The sequence below is a fragment of the Pteronotus mesoamericanus genome, unplaced genomic scaffold (genome assembly GCF_021234165.1).
Source record: "Pteronotus mesoamericanus isolate MK-2021 breed Mesoamerican mustached bat unplaced genomic scaffold, CSHL_Meso_final scaffold_174, whole genome shotgun sequence".
In the NCBI taxonomy this organism is placed as follows: domain Eukaryota; kingdom Metazoa; phylum Chordata; class Mammalia; order Chiroptera; family Mormoopidae; genus Pteronotus; species Pteronotus mesoamericanus.
This window is the reverse complement of record NW_026555309.1, coordinates 37,378,339-37,397,933: the sequence shown is the minus strand read 5'-3', so window position 1 is coordinate 37,397,933 and position 19,595 is coordinate 37,378,339.

Genomic DNA, 19,595 nt, shown 5'->3' with positions numbered 1-19,595 from the left:
CCTAGGTTGTGAATGGTGTCTGAAGTAGGGGAGGGGGAGAAATCTTCTTGGACTGAACCCTTACGCTATGCAATTTGACGCTACCCCCAGGTGGATAGTGTCACATTGAATTAAACTGTGGAACATCCAGCTGCTGTTGGAGAATCACTTGGCGGTGTGGGAATATTGCAAGACAATCTTCTCACAAGGCTGATGGCTATATGTGGGGTGTGCAAAAGGTGAGAGGAGAAGGGGAGAAGCAGAATTCCTCACTCAGCTTCTCTGCTACCTTTTACACTTCTGTGCCTTTCTGTGTCTGGGTGGATTGATTTCTGCATTTTCCAGAGTGACTGTGCCAAGTGTCAAGAGGCAAGGGTCCTTTGTCTTATGACACTGAGTATGCCAATTGATATATCAATATTTGTTCTGATTGATTCTGGCTTATCTATTCCCTGTTCTGAGATGTTGTGACTCAAGAGCCAACCAGGGAATGTGGAAGAATGTGGTGGGTTTGCTAGGACTATTTCTCACCTTATCTCACAAGTTACTGACAGTCCTGCAAGTGGATTGAGCTACTTAGGGGTGGGTGGCAGTGGAGTTCACATGATAAAAAGTAACAGATATCAGGAATAGAAAACATACTGATAAGAACAGAGACAATAAACAGCAGGGCTCTATAGCTGGGGAGTGCGGGGAAGAGTAGAAGGTAGAGAATATCCAAGAATTTATACATAGTTAATGATTCACTTCATTGAATTTTCAGCAATGTTTTGCCTAAGAGGTTTATATCTCTCAAAACTGCTACTGCTTATGTGTACAAATGAGAACAAATAATACCGAAGTTTCAAGCAACTGTTACACAACCCATTAAGCAAACCATATTAATATGAACCATATGACCCTCTCAAGGTCATGCTGTCTTGTTTTCTGGAGCCTTCAGCATGTTCACAAATCATCTCTCTACTAGAAAGAGATGCCCTCTAAAACCAAAGGGTTTTTATGTCTTCAGATAATTAGCTCTGCTGTGGGCCTTCCTGACAGCAGTATAGTTTCTGTCATAAGAACAAGGGGGCTTTACTGAGTGCATTTGAGAAATCAAAATTTACTTGTGACTTACCCAGCTCAAGCTGATGCCACTACCTGTCTTGTATCAGCAGTGCTCTTGTTACCACATGGCTTCCCTCTTCCACCTGTCTGCACTTGATGACTATTACCAGTTATGATGAATGCCTTCTCAACTCCTTGCCAAAGAATAAGGAATGGTTTTCAAGTTCACATTTACAAATGAACACACTGTGAAGATACAGGGAGGAGGATGAGAAAGTGTTCACATGATTTCCCTCTACCAATGATCCTAAAGTCTCCATTCTCCCCTAGGAGGTGCCATCTTGTGCCTTCCTCTCTGAACATCCTAATTTTTGGCCCATTAGTTGAGAATTAGCTTGTAGCTTACCTCATCCATGAGGGCTTCTCTGGTCATTCCACCACCATTCCTTCCATCTGTCCATGGAAAGACTTCAGCAGACAAGGCACAGCTTATCACCGAACTCTAGAACATGGACTGCCTCTTTCCTGTCCATGTTGAATAAACTTCAATCACAACCTATGAGATATGAAAAGGGAACATTGAGAAGATGGAAATAACATGGGCTTTGGAGTCAAGGAGACATAGATTTGAATCCCAACTCTACCACTTAGTAGCAGTATTAGTTAAAAATTGATTAAACAAACCAACGCTAGCTTATACAATAGGGATTCATTTTCCTCATGTAAGTAAGGGTCCAGAAAAGGCAACCCAGGACTGGTACAGCTGTTCATAGATGCCATCAAGGCCCTACACTCCTCTGTCTGATTGCTCCTCCCTTTTAAGTGTACTGGGCTTTCACCCTTGTGCTTGCAGCCCATGGTTGCATGATGCCTGCTGACTTCTAGGTGACACTGCTTCTTAGTTTTGTTTTTCTATTATAAGCTGTAGAAACCAGTACAGGGGGAGAGGTGGATGATATAGAAGAGAAGGAGGATATAATTTTGCAGAATAAAGTAGATATTTATCTTCCTGACATATTCTGGCAGAACTTTTTATACCTCATGTATTGCAGTTAGTACATTATAATATACTTAATTTCACCCACTGTACTAGGATCTACCCAAAATCAGGGACCCAAACAATTTTCAAATTCTATCCATTACAACCATGCAGAGCACATCGTTAGCATGTAATTGTTGAGTCATCGAATTGAACACTTAAACAAATTTTAAAAACAACTTTAAAAGCCTAAACCCTTTGAATATTATTTTTAATTAACTTAAATAAGAAGTGTAACATTACATATTTTTTGAAAGTAACAATAATATCTCCTACCTACTATGTAAATTCACCTTTCTGTTGGCGTGGGTCAGGGAGAAAGCGCAGATGTTTCTTGCCATAATTATGTTAGATAATTAACAGACCTGGATTCTGGTGGCCCCTGGGACCTATCAACTTGTCAACTCATTATATAAATAAGAAAATCCAAATTAATACACACACAGCCCAGGAGTTTATATGCACAATGAGATTTTGAGGCATCCCAAATTGTCTTAAAGTCTTTCTTCTCTATAATGTCTTTCTTCTCCTTTGAAGTCTCTGCTGTGAAAGATGATTACAATGCAGCTTATTGGATTGGAAACCAAATAAAGCAATGTTGTTTTCTTTAAAGCTAGGTTGCTCACAAGGAACAGAATTTACAATATTTATTTATCTTTAATAATCTCCAATGGACAGATCTTTATGACTGATCTGTCAAGGGCCAGTGAAAAATGAGGGGAGCTCTTTTCCCTGTTCACCTTGGGGGCCTTGGGTTCTCGCTGGCATTTGTGCCGCCTGTCTCCCCTGGGGCGGACATGACAAGCGGCATCACAAGAGAGACTTGTCTGTGGCTTTCATCCCTGGAGCTCTGGAGGAATGTAAAGGAAGGTGTTCTTAATGGTAGAGCATCATAACAGACCCTTGGAATTGTCCACAGATGCATCGAATCCAGGCTGGCATGCGATTTTTAAAAAATACGGATCAGTCAAAAGAATCTTAAATATGAGCCCCTGTGCAGTGCTCCCTTTGCAGGGAGTTTGTGATTATGGAAACCTCTGAATCGACATCGAGGGGCTTCAATATGTGCTGAACAGCAGCAAAATACCAAGTAGACTACTTCAGTCCAAGCATTAGACCCTCAACACTTCCATTTCAAGGAAGAAAAATTACAATAAATACCTACAGTGTATCTGGGGAAGTATTGGCCTCCGGTCCTAACTAAAACTTAGGCTTTATCTATTTAAATGGAGAGGACTGTTGAAACTTCTGCAAGATAGCAATACAGTTGGAAAATCAAGCCATTTTTTAATCACATTAGAACTTATCCAAGTTCTTGGTCATCTCAAAGTGGTCTCTTTGAGAAACTATAAATTTATTCTTACAAAGTTGCCTTAATGAGGACATTTTGGGTATCCCTGTCCTGGGATTCTTTTTAGAACATGAAATCCATTGTTTTAAGTAGATTCTGTGGCAGTAATTAGAGCTTTATGCTCAAAAAGGGGATTTACTTCTGATGTTTAGTATACATTAGAAAATATCAAAAATCACTCAGAGCTGAACTTGAACCAAAAGCTGGGTGACTAATGTGAGTCACATCTCTAGTCTAACTTTGATTCTGTGAACGGAATTACTTAGCGACGCTATGAGAACCCAGTCAAAGAGGTGACTGCCCAAGGGGGAGTCATAGAAATAGGCTGACTGAGAGAAGGCCAACAGGAGTAACTGTGTGGCCTCCCCAAAAGATGTACTTTGAGCAAAGGGAAACGTGCAATCATAAGTGTGACGCGAGGCGCGCTTGTGGAAAAGCCCTCCTGTTCGTTCCTTCATTCACTCACTGATTTAGCAGCATGGTCAGCAAGCATTATTGACCAACTGCCAAGTTCTGACCACAGTGGTAAATGCTGGGCACTTTCAAACAAATAGGACCCAGTCTCTTTCCTGGAGTGCTCACAGTCTCGTTGTTGAGAGAGAGATGGAGTATTACAGAAACAGGGAAAGCTCTTTGATAGAGACATGCATAGGCATCATAACAAGGGACTATGACCAAGAGAGACAGGATGTCATAACCTATTTGGGGTCATGGATACTTTTGGTGATGTGATAAAACGTACGAACTCTTTATCTAAGTAATACTTTTAAATGCGTACTATAAAATACGTAGAATTACAGGGGAACTAATTATGTTGAACTATAATTATCAAAATAGTGTTAAAGTGTGGCCTTACCCTGAGTATGCTCCTTGATTAATTTATTAAAATAAGATCAACTGGTGGACCTAATAATTACTGCAGTTACCAAGTAATGAAGAACGTAGTCAATATTTAGAGATATTGCAACAACTGTAATTTGGTATAAAACTGCCTGGGCTTTCTTTGGTAACTAAATCACAAATACTACTCTCACTAGTAGGATTTATTAACTGCATTCATCATTAAAAGAAATGAACAACTTCAGTTAGAAGTTAATGAAAGTAACGATAATTTCCCCATTTTCAGACCCCTTGAATTCTATCCGTGCATATGCTGGGCGATGTAAACCCTGATGAGAACCCCTTTCTAATGGACAATACCCAAACTAACTTAATGGCAGGGGAATCTGGGTAGAGCCATGGGATTCCCCCAGGCCCCAGGAGCTCTGTGAGCAGAGGCACACAGATAGGAAAAACATGGCATCTTTGGGGAAATTCAAGCCATTTTCATTACAAATAACTGGTATTTCATAATATTATTTCTAGTGCTGATGACTCATGATTTAATTTCTTTATATTTATTGTGTATCTGTGGGTGAACCAACAGAGATTATCCATAGATAGTCCCTGTTCTCTAGGAGGTATTGGCTTTGGGACAACTGTCATCCTTTCTAGTCTGGTTTTCTCAACATTGCTCAGGGGAAGCATACAAGAGGAAACCTGGATTCTAGTTCTGGCTTCTGACATTCTTTACCTCTTGTTGCAAGGCAAAATATTCATTCATGCATGCATTTAGTCCATTAATACTTCTTGAACACCTACTATGTGCCAGGTGCTGTTAAGCATTGAGAGTACCTAGATGAATAAATCACAGATTCTACCTTCAAGGAGTTCCCCATCTAGTGGAAGATATAGACTTGAACGTGAGTACCCACAAGCACAGCTAGCAATGAAATAATACATGAAATCTACTTAGTCCACTTCTTAGTGCCTAGAATGCATTTAGTAAGTGACAGCTGTGTTTAAGTTCTATTGGACCCTTCGGAGGAAACCAGTGCATCTTTCTGGAGAGTATCCATGAAGGCTTCCCATTAAAGATGACTTTCCCTTTCTGGGCCTCACTTTCCACAACTCTGAAACAATAGGATTTAGGGGAAACCCCAGGTGATCTCAGATGCCCTCTCCTGCCATTCTACCTCTCCACAGATGTATGGTATGCTTTAGGGTGGAAGGAGTGGTGGTGGTCAGGTAAGGGTTGTCATCAGGCCCAAACTCTGCACATTCCAAAAGATCTTCAAGACTGACCTTCAATGAGCTCCTGGGAGATATTCTCTGAGCCCCTGGAATATCTAACTGTTTTTGAATCCCTGAGACCCATGGCTCTGGAATTTAAGGGACTGAGGGACCAGCATTTTCTTACTTTGCTTAGGGGCCTCACCCTAATCTAGCATCGATGTCCTATTTCTATTCAATTCAACAAGGACCTACTGAATGTCAGGCACCATGAAGCAGACTGTCAATGCCCTGGACAAACCCTTAGATCTCCCCGAGGGTGACCACAGACAGGTCCCCTACACTATCTGCTTGAGGGTATTCTCCAGCAGGGGGCATGCTTAGCCAGCTCACAGCACAGGCTAGTACAGGGGAATTAACTCCCAGGAGCCATGCTTAACAAGTGAAGGGGTCAAGCTGATGGACAAATACTCCAGCTTCCTTGGCCCTCAGTGGGACAGGTCTGAGGTGGGTTCTACAGAATTCATCACAACCTGCACATTCACATACCCTTTAATCCTTTTATTCTCTTCCTTCTCTCATTCTGCATTCCTGACAGTGCTCTCTGGGATTAGTTCCCAAATAAACTACTTTCACTCTAATCCTTAACTCAGGGGCTATTTTTAAGGGAAACACAGCTAAGACATCATGTCTGGCATGAATGATAATGGAAAGAACACAACATTTTTTCTGAGTGCTAACTGTAACTAAAGACGTCCTAGGTGTGACTCCCATTTAATCCTCACAACAACCTGTCAAGGTAAGTGTTGTTATTATCCTTATTTTATAAGTGAGGAGACTAAGGTTGATAGAGATAAAATAGCTTGGCCCAGAGCCCTCGCTAGGAGCTGGCAGAGCTGGGGGTCAAATGCAGGCCTGTCAAATTCCCAGTCACACCCCTTTCTATTGCATCATTATACAACATTTCTGGTTAGCAGTGCCATTGTGAGACTGGTGGTTATTTAAGGTGGTATTCAAGGTGGATTAAAGGGGAGGACACCACAGACCAGAGAGCATTTCAGAGGCTTTTAAAATCAGCCATTCTAAAGGAACCTTAACTAGCCATATCATGAAAGTGAACAGCGAAGAGTGGACTACAAGACTGAGGAGGCAAGAGTATCCAAATCTGATACAGCTCACAGTAGCCACATCATAGCACCAGCCCAGGAAACCTGCATCCCTCACCCCCTGAGGCAGAGCCTTACACATTGCACAGAGCATGGGGTGGTGAGAAATTAGCAGTGGAAAATAGTTAGTGATGAGTAGGAGTTACAATCACATTCTGCTGAAATAGTTCAGACCCTCAAGTCGACCCGTGGAGGTTTCAGTCGTTCGGAATTTTACCAGGCTCTCAGTTTATAGCCCTCTGCAAAAGTCAGAACGATGGGTCAGTATCCCAAAAGCCTCTGTCAGGATATTGCCAGTGTAAACCAGAGACCAGGAAGGAGCTAGATCTGAAGAGGAGTTCCATGGAGGACCTGACCAGCTACTGGGTCATCCTTAGTGGGGGCAGGCATCACCTTGTCAATACATGTGCATAAATTACCTGAATATAGTTGCAAACCAAGTAGTTGTTGGAATATATACTTCAAGAACCTGTCCAGCCAGTGGGATAAGGATAATATTCCACAGGGACTATTCCAGGTCGGATGGATGACTTTTGTCCCTAGGTAGCATATCTGTTTCAGAACCTGACCAAAGCCTGCAATGGAGAAATAAGAGTTCTGAGGAGACAGCATGACGGAACTTATGTAGGCAAGATGTCAAGACTCCGGCCACATGTAGAAGGCGTGATGAAAGGGATCCAATCTCAACAGTGTAGCTGGAGTGAAAGCCAAGAGCCCAAGTTTAGCAAACAGTGCAAATAGAACATGACTTGCATAGAGGATGACCCGTAAGTCGGATCACAGCAGCCAGGTAATTGTTACTGATCCTCCTGATACCCTATCAGCTCCAATGGGTTCAGTTACATGGACTCAGGGAAGGATGAAGGTTGAAAACTCCAACAATTATCCACTCTCCATTCTACTTTAAGCAGTGAAATGTCAGCTAGGGTGGCATAGCATTAACTCCCAATCCTATAGTGTCCCTAGCTCTGTAAAGCTTGTATGTGATTCTTCAGGGTAGGGTGCAGATCTGAGATCCAGTCTACCAATAAAATGAAACACTATTATAATTCAGAATGTGCTCATATGAGATTGAATATGAGATTAAATAGCTTATTCATTAATTCTCTCATCATTATTTTTTTGATTATCTCTTTTCTGCCATGAATGTTGCTAGACACAGTAGTCTCCCTCATTATTCCTGGTTTCACTTTCCATGGTTTCAGTTATCTGTGGTCAACTGTGGTCTGAAAACATTAAATGGAAAATTTAATATGAATGAACAAAAATGAACAATTCATAAGTTTTAAATTTCACACCAGTCTGAGTGGTGTGATAAAATCTCACACTATCCCACTTTGTCCTGCCCAGAATGTAATTCATCCATGCTATATATGCCTGCTGCTTAGTCACCTGGTAGTTGTCTTAGTTATCAAATTGGCTGTCACAGTATCATAGTTCTTGTGTTTAAGTCACCCTTATTTTACTTAATAATGGTCTCAAGGTGCAAGAGTCCTGATACTGGCAATTGGATATGCCAAAGAGAAGCCATAAAGTACTTCCTTTAAGGGAAAAGCTGAGTGCAGTACAATAACACACTCTGAGACAGAGCAAGAAGAATATTGTTACAGTATATTATATAATTGTTATATTTTATTATTGTTGTTAATATCTTACTGTGCCTAATTTATAAGTTAAACTTTATTATAGTTGTGTAAGAGAAAAAACATGATATATACGGTTTAGTACTATCCATGGTTTCAGGCATCCACTGGCAATCTTTAATGCATCCCCACAGATGAGGGAAGACTACTGTAATTAACACAACCCTGCAGATAAAAAGGCTTATAAAAAGAGTAGCTACTATTTATTGAGTGCAACTTGTATGCTAGACCCTCTACTAAGTAGTTTTTTCTCTTTTTCAATCCTTACAACAAAACTGTAAAATAGAAAACATTATTTCTATTTTACATATCCAGGAACTGAGATCTGGATTGTGTAAGTAATTTGCTTACACACAAAGATAATAACCAGCAAGGTAATGTGTACACCGCACTCATATGACCACATGCTCTTTTCTTCCTTCCTTCCTTTGCTACCTTATGTAAATTATCATTCTGAAAATGCTACAAATGTCTATACCTGTAACAACTTATCAAAAAAGAAATGAAGTCTATGCATCAGATATTTGAAGCTAATTGGTTATTTTAATATACAAAAAACCAACTGCCAATAAAGAGAGAGAGTTCTTGAGAAAATGTGCAAACACAACTTCTCGATCAAAATTCTAACCTAGGACTTTGTTGGAGAAAACCAATGTGATTTCATTGACATGGACAATAAGGAGTGTAAAATGGATTTGGTATGGGATTTAAGTGGGCAGGAAACAGTACATTCTGTATGTGTACTTAATTTCAAAGAACAAATTGCCAATCAGAGTTCAATTCCAAAAACATATGAAAGAAAGCTGAAATACCATCTTAACAAATCTACAGAAAGTGACACATTCTTTTGAGTACAATCATCACTGCACAAATACCAGAAGATATAAGAGCCTAGAGATGTAAATCTGAATGTCACAGGGACAATCATGTTTTGCAAAAGTCATCTCTAAAAAATGGTCCCCTGAATGACAGAGCGATTCTTGGAAAATGAAGGTCAGACTTCATGTTACCATCTTGGATATTTTCAAGACCTGAGAGGTTAAAAGTGGAGGAAAGCCACAGGAGCTTCAAGAAGGGGACTAGAGTTCTTCCCTGATCTACTTGTCCTTAAAGCTACACAGCTCAGGGACTTTAAGGTCAAAGGAAGTTTCTCAGGAATTTACCTAAAGAGAAGCAAGCTCTGAGCCAGTAAAAATGTCTTTCTGGACCACTGTTTTGGAACCATTGATACGCAAGACTAGAAGACATGCGATTTAGGTTCTGACCTTGACACCTACACTTTCATCTCCATGTGACATCAGGCAATTTAGTCACCTTCTCTGTACTTGGCTTCCCTACCCTTGAAATGATCTGATGATGTGGAGGCTGCCGAACTCACAGCATCTTTGTGAGGACCAGCGAAATAAAGGATGTAAATGTGTGCTGTGAAATAATATGGTTCATATGTAAAATGGTGTTAGTACCTCCCTTCACCCTTAAGATTAAACAATTTTCAGTTTTTAATTTTTTAACTTAACTGAATTAGAATTTTAGATCACCATCAAAAGAACAAAATATACATATAGTTTCTCAAGGTTAAAAGTAGGTTTTTATAGTGAGGAATCTGGGAGTGAGGGGGCATGGGTTGGAGACTACTTCATTTTCTTATTGTTCTTCAGTACCTTTGGTTCTTCTTATAATTCATATTTAATTCCAGATAAACCATTTATAGACAGTTAAGTATCAATTCACACTGCCCCAATTTCCCTTTCCCCAAATACACTTATATCACTATTTTTTTCTTTAGCCATTGACTAACTTTTACATTTAAACACTATATTTGATCCTTTATTTTTTATTCATCAAATATTGACATTAGCTCTTATACAACTTTGAAGATAAATACATTAGCAACCTTGTCTTTACCTTTTCCTCCCCTACCCCCACGAAATTCCATTCATAAATTCTGTAGTTTGGGTTTATATTGTCAAGATTGATAGCATTTGCATTTTGTATCGGCATCGTTCTAAGCATTAACTACTGTGGAAATAACATCCCTAGGACTCAACTCTTTTAGTATGTTGGGGATTCCAGGCATCTGTTAACCTCAGCAAGCATGCAATCAAAGGACAAAACAAAAGGGGGGTGGTATTTAGGCTTGCCCTCCATGGGCTGTAAAATTTCTTGACCAAAAATGTTGCATTACAGATGTGCTATTGAGGGGGAAATTAAAGGCCAAAAACATTATTTTCCCCCAAGAAGTTTAGATCAGGATGTATGGGGTACTGTTCTGGAATAATAGAACTCTACAGATTTTTCCAGTCCAGGTTGCTTGTCATGAACTCCATCCATGGGTGCAAAGCATATGTTGAATCAATCAGAAGGTAACTACCTGCTCACCTACACTTTCCTGCTTGCACATTAATGACACATCAGTTAAAGTCCTTAGAAGATGGCGCTTCCCAATCACTGTTGCCTTAAACTTTCCTGTTGAACTGACACATCTGAAAGCAGTCACCCTTTCACTTAGTAAGTTATATGTTTAATCACCGGAGTGTACACCTGAAATTAATATAATATTATATGGCAATCGTCCTTTGAGAATAAAAGTGATTTAAAAATAAAAAGTCACCCTGGACTCAGTGTCAAAACCCTCTAAGTTTCTCTTGTCAGCCACAGCTAAGATTTTTCTAGAAATAGCACCAGTACAGAGTTGTGTCACTGGCATTTACAAATATGTTAAGGATTAAGTTTTCATCAGATGTAATCTTAGCAAATTTATATATGTAATTCTCAGCTGCTTCATGATCAACGGAAGCTTTTCCACCACAGATTATCAAATATTTTTACACCATGACATTTGCTAAGTTTCTGCATCCAACTTTCTGAATATTCATTCACCTTCAATGTTTACTTCTTTATGGAATAGCCTGGCTGGTTTTAGGATCAGCAAGCAATTCAGTGGCAAATATTCACTTTATTGTTTTTCAGTCTAAGGAAGAGAGATAGCATTTCTTGATGGACTGCTTTTGTGTGCATGTTATTTCAAAATATTTTTAATAATATATATTTTTCCATTTATTAAGTGACTGGATAGCCCTGCTTTGTTTTTTGTTGTTATGGGAGTGACTCATTTCTATCTATATCTTCCCCCAGGCCTCTGGTATGTCTCTTTTGAAAATCTCTAAACATATACGTTTATCTCTGTCCCCTCTATAATCCTATTTAAAACTGTAAATGGATGAGACACAACCAAACAAAACAAATCATGGACACACAAGGAAAAAAGAACATGCAATAACAGCATCAACATTAGGAAGCTAGAAAGAGGATGAGTGATAACATTTAGAGCAGACTGGGAAAAGCTAAATCCTTGCCCCATAGTGGGTAAAGCCGAGGAGCAACCGTCTTTATTTCTAAGAACCTTAGAGGGCTTAAAAAATGGTTGCACCAAATACCTTTGAAAAAGGAAAATTATTTGAAAATCTAGTTATAAAGGAGCTAAAGGCTCAGACCTCCACCTTCACTCTGTACAGTTTGGTAAATGCTCTGTTTGCACCCAGCAGAACACAGGAGTCCCATTCTTAAGATGATAGACTGAACCCACTGACTTGATAGTTATCAATGAAATGGCAATAAAGGAATATAACAAGGTAATCCATACTAACCAAGATAATAGGCATGGACTCATCTCAGGACAAGGAAATGAGATTAGATCCCTCAGACAGCAAGAGGTTTCCAAAAAAATTGAAGATTGAAAGTAGATGGTGTAATGGTAGGTGAAAGGGGACAGAGGGTGCTGTGACCTGGAAAGCATTTGGAGAAGGCCACCCTGAAGTCAGGGAGCAACACCTTGACACAATATTGCAGGAGCTCTGGACTTGGCAACAAAAGATACAACCGAAGATAGTCATGTGAACTAGGGCTAAAAAGAATGAGGCTCCATAAACATCCATTTGTGGAACGATGGACCATAAATGCTCCGACTCTAGCAGAACAAGACGCCATACTTTTTACTCTTAAGAAAACAATAAGATGGAAGGGGAAGATACTCCAAACTTGCAATAACATGGACTTCTGGGGCTTCTACAGATGGAACTACCTTCTGTAGCTAAAGGATGCATGCCGCATCTTGAGAAGCAAGGTCATGGGCACCAGGACCCCCAGCCTCAGACAAATGTCTGGTGTCCATAAAAGGAGCAGAGCTGTAAACTTCAAGAAACAGTGTGGCCCTAAGAAGTGCACGTCAGTAGGGCTCAAAGACTGGGAGGTTTTCTCTCTTCTTAAGAACTCTGAGGCCTCTGTACAACACTTGGGATGAGAGACAAAAGGCCCCAGTAATGACTATGATGGAGTTTACTGCCAGCCAACTGAGACAGAAGCTTGAATTTAGATTTAACATGATTTTAAGAAAGTAAGTATTGACCTTGCATTTTTTCATTAGTCTTGGTTACTTTTATTTCCTGGGAATTTGTGAGTCATCATAACTATAACATGTATTTCCATAAAATGTATCACTGTATCTTCTTATGAGTTTTTAATGCCTGCATGCTGAGTAATAATTTGATAGTTCATTTCTTTTTTGTGTTTACTTTTATTTTTCAATTTCAGTTTACTTTCAATATTATTTTGTATTGGCTTCAGGTATACAGTTTAGTGGTTCTATAATCACATACTTTACAAAGTGCTCCCTGTGATGTTTCTGGTACCCAACAGGCACTACACATAGTTATCACAGTATTTTTTACTATATTCCCTCTGCTGTACTTTATGTCCCCATGACTATTTTATAACTACCTATTTGTACTTCTTAATCTCTTCACCTCTTTCACCCAGTCCCCCAACTCCCCTCCCATCTGGCAACCACCAGCTATGTATTTTAAAGCTAAAAGCAAAAAAGAACTGTACAGAAATATTATACTTTAGTTAGTATACTTTAGTTAGTAGGTTCTTTAGATATGAACATTGGTGGACTTAAATATGATTTAAAACAGTAAGTATTGACTATATATGCTAAGACTAGACAGAAAAAGAACCGTATACAAATATTGTACTATAGTTAGTAAGTTCATTTTTCACAGGGGTGTGTTTGACCATTTTGAAACTACTTGTGTGTATTCTGAGCAAATAAGTTAATATATCACACATAGAGAGAGCCAGGTTGGTCACTGCGGGAATAAGGAGTTATAAATAAGGGAAGAGGGGAAAATCTCATGAATCCTGTGCCGTTCCACCGGAATTGGATGAATCAGTATAAACGCATGGTTTTTAAATACATAGATACAGATGAATATAGAGGTAGATATAACTCAGCCCACTGAGAGGATTCCAAGCAATGACATCCTGATAACTAATGAGAGGCTCTTGATTTCCAAACATCATTCTCCAAGGCTTAAAGAAATGGTTCGTTCAAGGGGCTGCTACAGGGAAAGTACATGATGAGTGACTTTGGTCACTAGGATGGGGCCACGTTTTGTTCACCATCATGTGCCCAATCATCAGCACAGTACCTGCCTCTAGTAAAGACTCAGTAAATACTTGTAGCCAAAATCAATGGATTTTAAGCCATGCTCAATACACAAGTTTTGATTAATGGCTCTGACTGGTGATGCGATTAAATTTTCCTTCTTCTTCAGGATCACAAGCAATATTAGAAGACTAATGTAGTCTCTTCGTGGGCCTGTCTCTAGCTTGCAAATGTACCTCTGTCACTTTCCTTCTATTCTCCTATAGAAAATGAAAGTCCTGCCACTGAGAAGCCTTGCACTGTGAATCAGCAAGGTGAGGATCATTAACATTAAACTCAGGCATTGCCCCATTTGATTATGTGTTGGACAATGTGTGTTTTTCACAAGGCTATCAAAGCAAGCTGCAGGAGAGCCACCAATGTGTTTCTGAAGTGATTTTTGGCAATCTATTTCCATCAGCCTCATGCAGTTCTGCACCTATTCACACATCCCTTTGAGATTCAATTTAATTCCAAACTCCACCAGTTCAAAACCACGTGGATCAAATGCAACATCAAGACATTTCATCAAAAAAGTCCAATTAATTTCAACTAATTGCATTTCAGTTAGACAGTTTCAAACACGGAAATTTAAGTCATTCTTGCAAGAGCATACATGAACTGATTTTGTGCCTATCAGATTCTTTGCTTTTTATTTCTCTTACAAAGTATCGCCCAACATGTTTACTATCACACTTCTATAACTTCTACAGAATCTTCTCAATTCCTAGTAATTTGAGAGGATCAATGCATTGCTATGACCATCTCAATCACCTCCCCCCTAGTAGCCATGGTTCCTCTGCTATCAATATTGTAACAGAGAAGCCAGAGTGGTCTCGGGAAATTTACAGATCACATAAGAACAGATGAGAGTAAAAACTGTGGCTCCTCAAATCTGGCTCAGGGCAACTTACATGGCCTTTTTCCCACATTAACATTTTTCCATTTTCCCCCCACTTTAATGTAGCTTCCTGCCATTGTAACAATCTACAGTCCATGATGAAAAGTAACCAGTAATGGACATTTTCAGGTTCTCTGGCTTGGTGCGTGGAGGAATTCTCACCTTTTGAATTCCTCTGCATTGAAGAAGAAGCCATACACTTACATTTCCTGCCTCCCCAAAACAGAAAGCTCAAACTAACCTAGGCTCCATCAGTCATGTGCATCTGGATGTCAGTGTGATTTGAAGGAGAACGAGGGAAGAAAGCATCACACCAAATCCAGCACAAGTGGCAGGCAGCATTGTGAGGAGGCAGGGGAGGACACCCTGGAGGCTTTGCTTCCTGTCCAGCATCATCCATGAAAGCTGCCGCGTCTGTGTCCACTGGCAGTAGCAGTAAGATCTCAGTGGGAACAGCCAGGAAGGGCCTTTGGGATAGTCCCTGCCTGTATCATCTCCAATCATTATGTTCTGACCTCCCCAGAGGCTGTATAATATACATGGATTTCTTAATTTCCTTAAACTGATTTAGAGTGACTGACTTCTATTGTGTGCATTCTAAATCCTGACTGATACAGACCTGAAATCACCACTTCTTACAATAAGGGCTCATTGAAGACCCGTGTATATGCCAGGCACTCTTCTAGATTCTAGGTAAGCATTACTGTCTGATACTGTATAAAACAGACAGGGGTCCTGCCTAACTAAGCTTGTGCTCTCATAAAGAATTGAGAAGAGTTTATCTCTTATCAGAGTCTGAGATTTCATGGGGCTGAGCACTGTAGCATATAAATCTTATGCACGTGGCACTTTGTTATAGTAAGCTCAACAAACACTTTAATAAAAAAATAAAAAGAAATTTAAAAAATTTAAAAAATGTGTATGAGAGAATGTGAGGATGGAGACACTTCATAAACATGACCAGATGGAAGAGATGCCCAGGGCAAGGTTGGGGGAAGAGGCAGGGAGCCTCTCTCTAGGGTATGCCATCCTCTCAACACTTCAGTGTGCTCACCAGCTCCAAGCTCTCTGAACCCCTTTGTTTAGGGTTTTTGTGGAGGTTTCAGTACAAGGATCCAACTGATTGAACCACTAGCCATTGATTGATCCTCAGATGTTGAAGATGAGGGTGGAAATTCCAACCCTTTAATCAGGGCTTGATCTTTCTGGTGACCAGCCCCCATCTTAAAGCTTTCTAAAGCTCCCAGCCCCCAGCCATTAACATACAAATGACACTCATCACCCAGAGATTCCAAGAGTTTTAGTTCTGTGTGCCAGGAGCAGGGGACATACACCAAATACTTATTTGTTATTATTCTACAGTGCTTTAGTAGATATCTAAAGAAAAGGTTTTAGGAAATGCAAGAGTGAAAGCAATGAGGCACCAGCCAGGAACCTATTGGCATAATCCAGGCCAGAGGCTACCCTGTAGTAGCTGGGCTATGCTGATAGCAATAAAACTGATCAAAACATCTCTGGTTGGATACTCCTAGTAATGGTGACCACTAAGGACATGGAAACAAAGGGTCCATTCCATTCTTGTGAAGTCTAAATAGTTAGGAAATTCTTCTTTAAGCAATTTGACAAAGTGTATGAAGACTGTTGAAAATATCCATGTTCCTTGGTTAAGAAATCCTACTCTAGCCCTGGCTGGTGTGGCTCGGTGGATTGCAAGCCAGCCTGCAAACCAAAGGGTCGCTGGTTTGATTCTCAATCAGGGCACATGCCTGGGTTGCAGGCCACGTCCCTAGTAAGGGGCATGCAAGAGACAACCACACATTGATGTTTCTCTCCCTCTCTTTCTCCCTCCCTTTCCCTCTGTCTTTATTTATTTTAAATAAATTTTTTAAAATCTTTAAAAAAAAGAAATCCTACTCTAAATAATATATTTTTTAAAAATACTTTAACAAAAAGAAAACAAGAAAAAAGGAAATGTGTGGAGCTATTTATTGTGGCATTAATTTTGAGGGGAAAAAACCTTAAAATCTGGTCATAGAAAGATGATAAAAAATTATGGTACTATAACTCAGTAGATTTTTATGCAGCATCTAAAAAATTAAAGTATGAAGAAACAATTCATCATAGCAAATGTTTGTGTAGAATATAAAGCAAAAAAGATGACTGTAAAAGGTAGGTCAACTTGTATCCACTTTCTTAAAATAGTCAGAATGTGAGCAAGGCTTGGAAAAAAACATGGGGAAATAATTAATGTGCTAAAGGGATTGAGGTTATTTTTCTTAAAAAACATTTTCCACGAATTTTACAGGCTTTTGGTTTTGATTTTGGCCTCTGAGAGATTTCATGTTCCCTGGAGAGTGGTCCCAGACCAAGGAAATCAAATTGCACTCTGGTAAGTAACACATAAACTTCCCCCATAAATTTAACCCTAACCCTAAATGAATCAGAGGAAATTGCTCTTCTATGGCATCATCAGTCTTTCTGCAGAACCCAAGGCCAAGGATGAAAAGGTACAAATATAAACCTGGAAACAAATCTTGAGGCCCCTCTGTCATTTTTATGTCTTGGAGCAAAGAATGCACTCGTCCAACACTTTTCTCTTTCCTTCTGTAATTCCTGCTTCTTGATAGAGCAAAAGAGTCAGTTTACTAGGTGACCTCTCTCATTCTTCTTGGTGCATGAATAGCTCTAACTTGGCATAATAGGATTTCAAAGAGAAGTCAGTGAGGTCTGCTGAATGTCTTGCCCCTTGAAAATCTAAGTATAAAATCTCCTAGGAACAACAAGCACCACTACTATAAAATGATAGAAAACAGAGAGAAGCCTACAACCTTGAAGTAAGAACATATGACACAGGCTATTTTCAAACAGGATTGGGTTGTTCTTTGGAGGGGGTGGGGGGTGTATCAGGGAGGTGTTTTTAAAATCAAGAAAGGGGATTTGGTAAGACTTAATTTTATCACAAATTTTTCCGCAAGTCTAAATGGCTTTATCAATTGCATGCCCTTCCTTTGTTTAACTTTGTGAGATAAGCAAAGCAAGTATTTATCGAGCATATGGTGCTCTTAGAAATTGTTCTTTGAAATCAATGTATGATCTTGTGGGCATGGGAAATTCACACCAGCATCAATTAGAGGACAAACCAAGACATAGGTAATGAAATCCTGAACTTAATGGTGAAGTTATGTGGTATAGGGGACAGAGCTTCCTTCAGAATCAAAAACTTGGCTTTACATTCCAATTTGACCAAGCACTAATTAAGTGACCTCAGATGCATTATTTCAATTTCTTTGAACTTCTGGGTTTTGGTTTTGTTTGGCTTTTTTTTTTTTTTTTTTTTTTTTTTTTGGTAAAATAGGAATGACAACGATAATCAAGCCTTGTATGTGTGAGAGTTGCCTATTGCAGTGAAGTTCAGGTTTCAGCAAAAAATGTCTGGAAAGAATTCCTGTGGTTTTGAATTTCAGGCAGAGACAATTGAATACAATTATAAAAGTTGCTGGCATACCCTGAGGCCAAAGTACCTGACCTTTTTTTATAACAATGGGAGTAGGGTTGCAGGAACTGACAAAGGGAGTATCCCTGAACTCTTTTTGTCACCACAAAGAAGCAGGTGATAAGGAGTCTGGAGGAGGCACTTGAGCTGGGAGCCACTCTGTAGGTGGTTGTCTGTTTGCCGAGGATCAGGATAGGCTAACAGCCCTCACTGTGCACACAAACTAGAGTCATAGAACCAAGGTAAACCTTGTTCTCCTGGCTAAATGCTATGGCCCCTCCCACATGCAGATGGGACTAGTCTACAGAAAATTTACCACATTTAAAAATTGAGTGCCCTTCCCAAAATGCAATATTTAGTACATAAAAAAGAAGAAAGAATGAAAATAAGCTAAATGGCAAAGAACACTCACCGAGGAAATATGGCCATGAAAACTGTAATGGTTGATAAAAACTGTATCCAAATTTAGCACCATAAAAATGAATGAAACAATTGTCCCTTTAAAACAATGGATATAAGTACTGGCTCAGCTTCAACTCACTGGATAAACTGAGGATTCCCACAGTTGAAGATCTATTTCAGTTATCAAGCAACAGCAAAGAGACATACTCTTGACTTTAGACACTAAAGGAAATTGAGAAGTTTCTCCAGGACCTCCGTGAGACACGTGAGGCAAGAACCCCACCTGTACCAGAGCCAAAGATCTATATGCCTCTGCCCATGTGTCACTGGGGACAGCCAATGTGAGTCCATTCAGAACCAGGGGGTGACTCCCTTGGAGCCCACAGTGATGATTTCTGGGGCAGTCCTTGACCAGAACTCAACAGTACTCCCTGTTAAAGCCCTTGAAAAGCCTCCTGGAGACCTAAGTGAGACTTTTTTTTTCCATCGACCAGAAAGTGATCTCCTTTGATCAGAGAAAACCCACAGCAACCTCCAGGATGACAGCCGTCACTGACAACCGAAAAACATCATTCATGGATTATCAAAAGACAGCCTTCACTGTGGGCAACATGACAGTCTCCAATGAAGGTAGCCAGATGAAAACTCTCAGTGGTGAACCGATCCTCTGTGGAGGCCAGGTGACCTTCAATGGGGACCAGACCCTCTATGGAATGCAGATGAAGAACCTCAATGATGGCCAGACGCACGATGGAGGTCAGATGACAGCTCTTAAAGAGGGCTATAAAATGACCTTCACTGCTGACCAGACTTTCACTGGGGGCCAATGACAACATACGGTGTTGACCAGACTGTCTATTGAGGTTAGATGGTGACCCTTAAGGGAGACCAGATGACAATCTTCACTGATGACCACACTCTCTATGGAAGCCATATAATGCCATGTCAGTTGTCATCATTGCCATACCCATTTGACCAAAGGACAATCCATAGAAAAGCAGAAGTCAAAACTCAAGACCGAGAGATGCCAGTTCCAG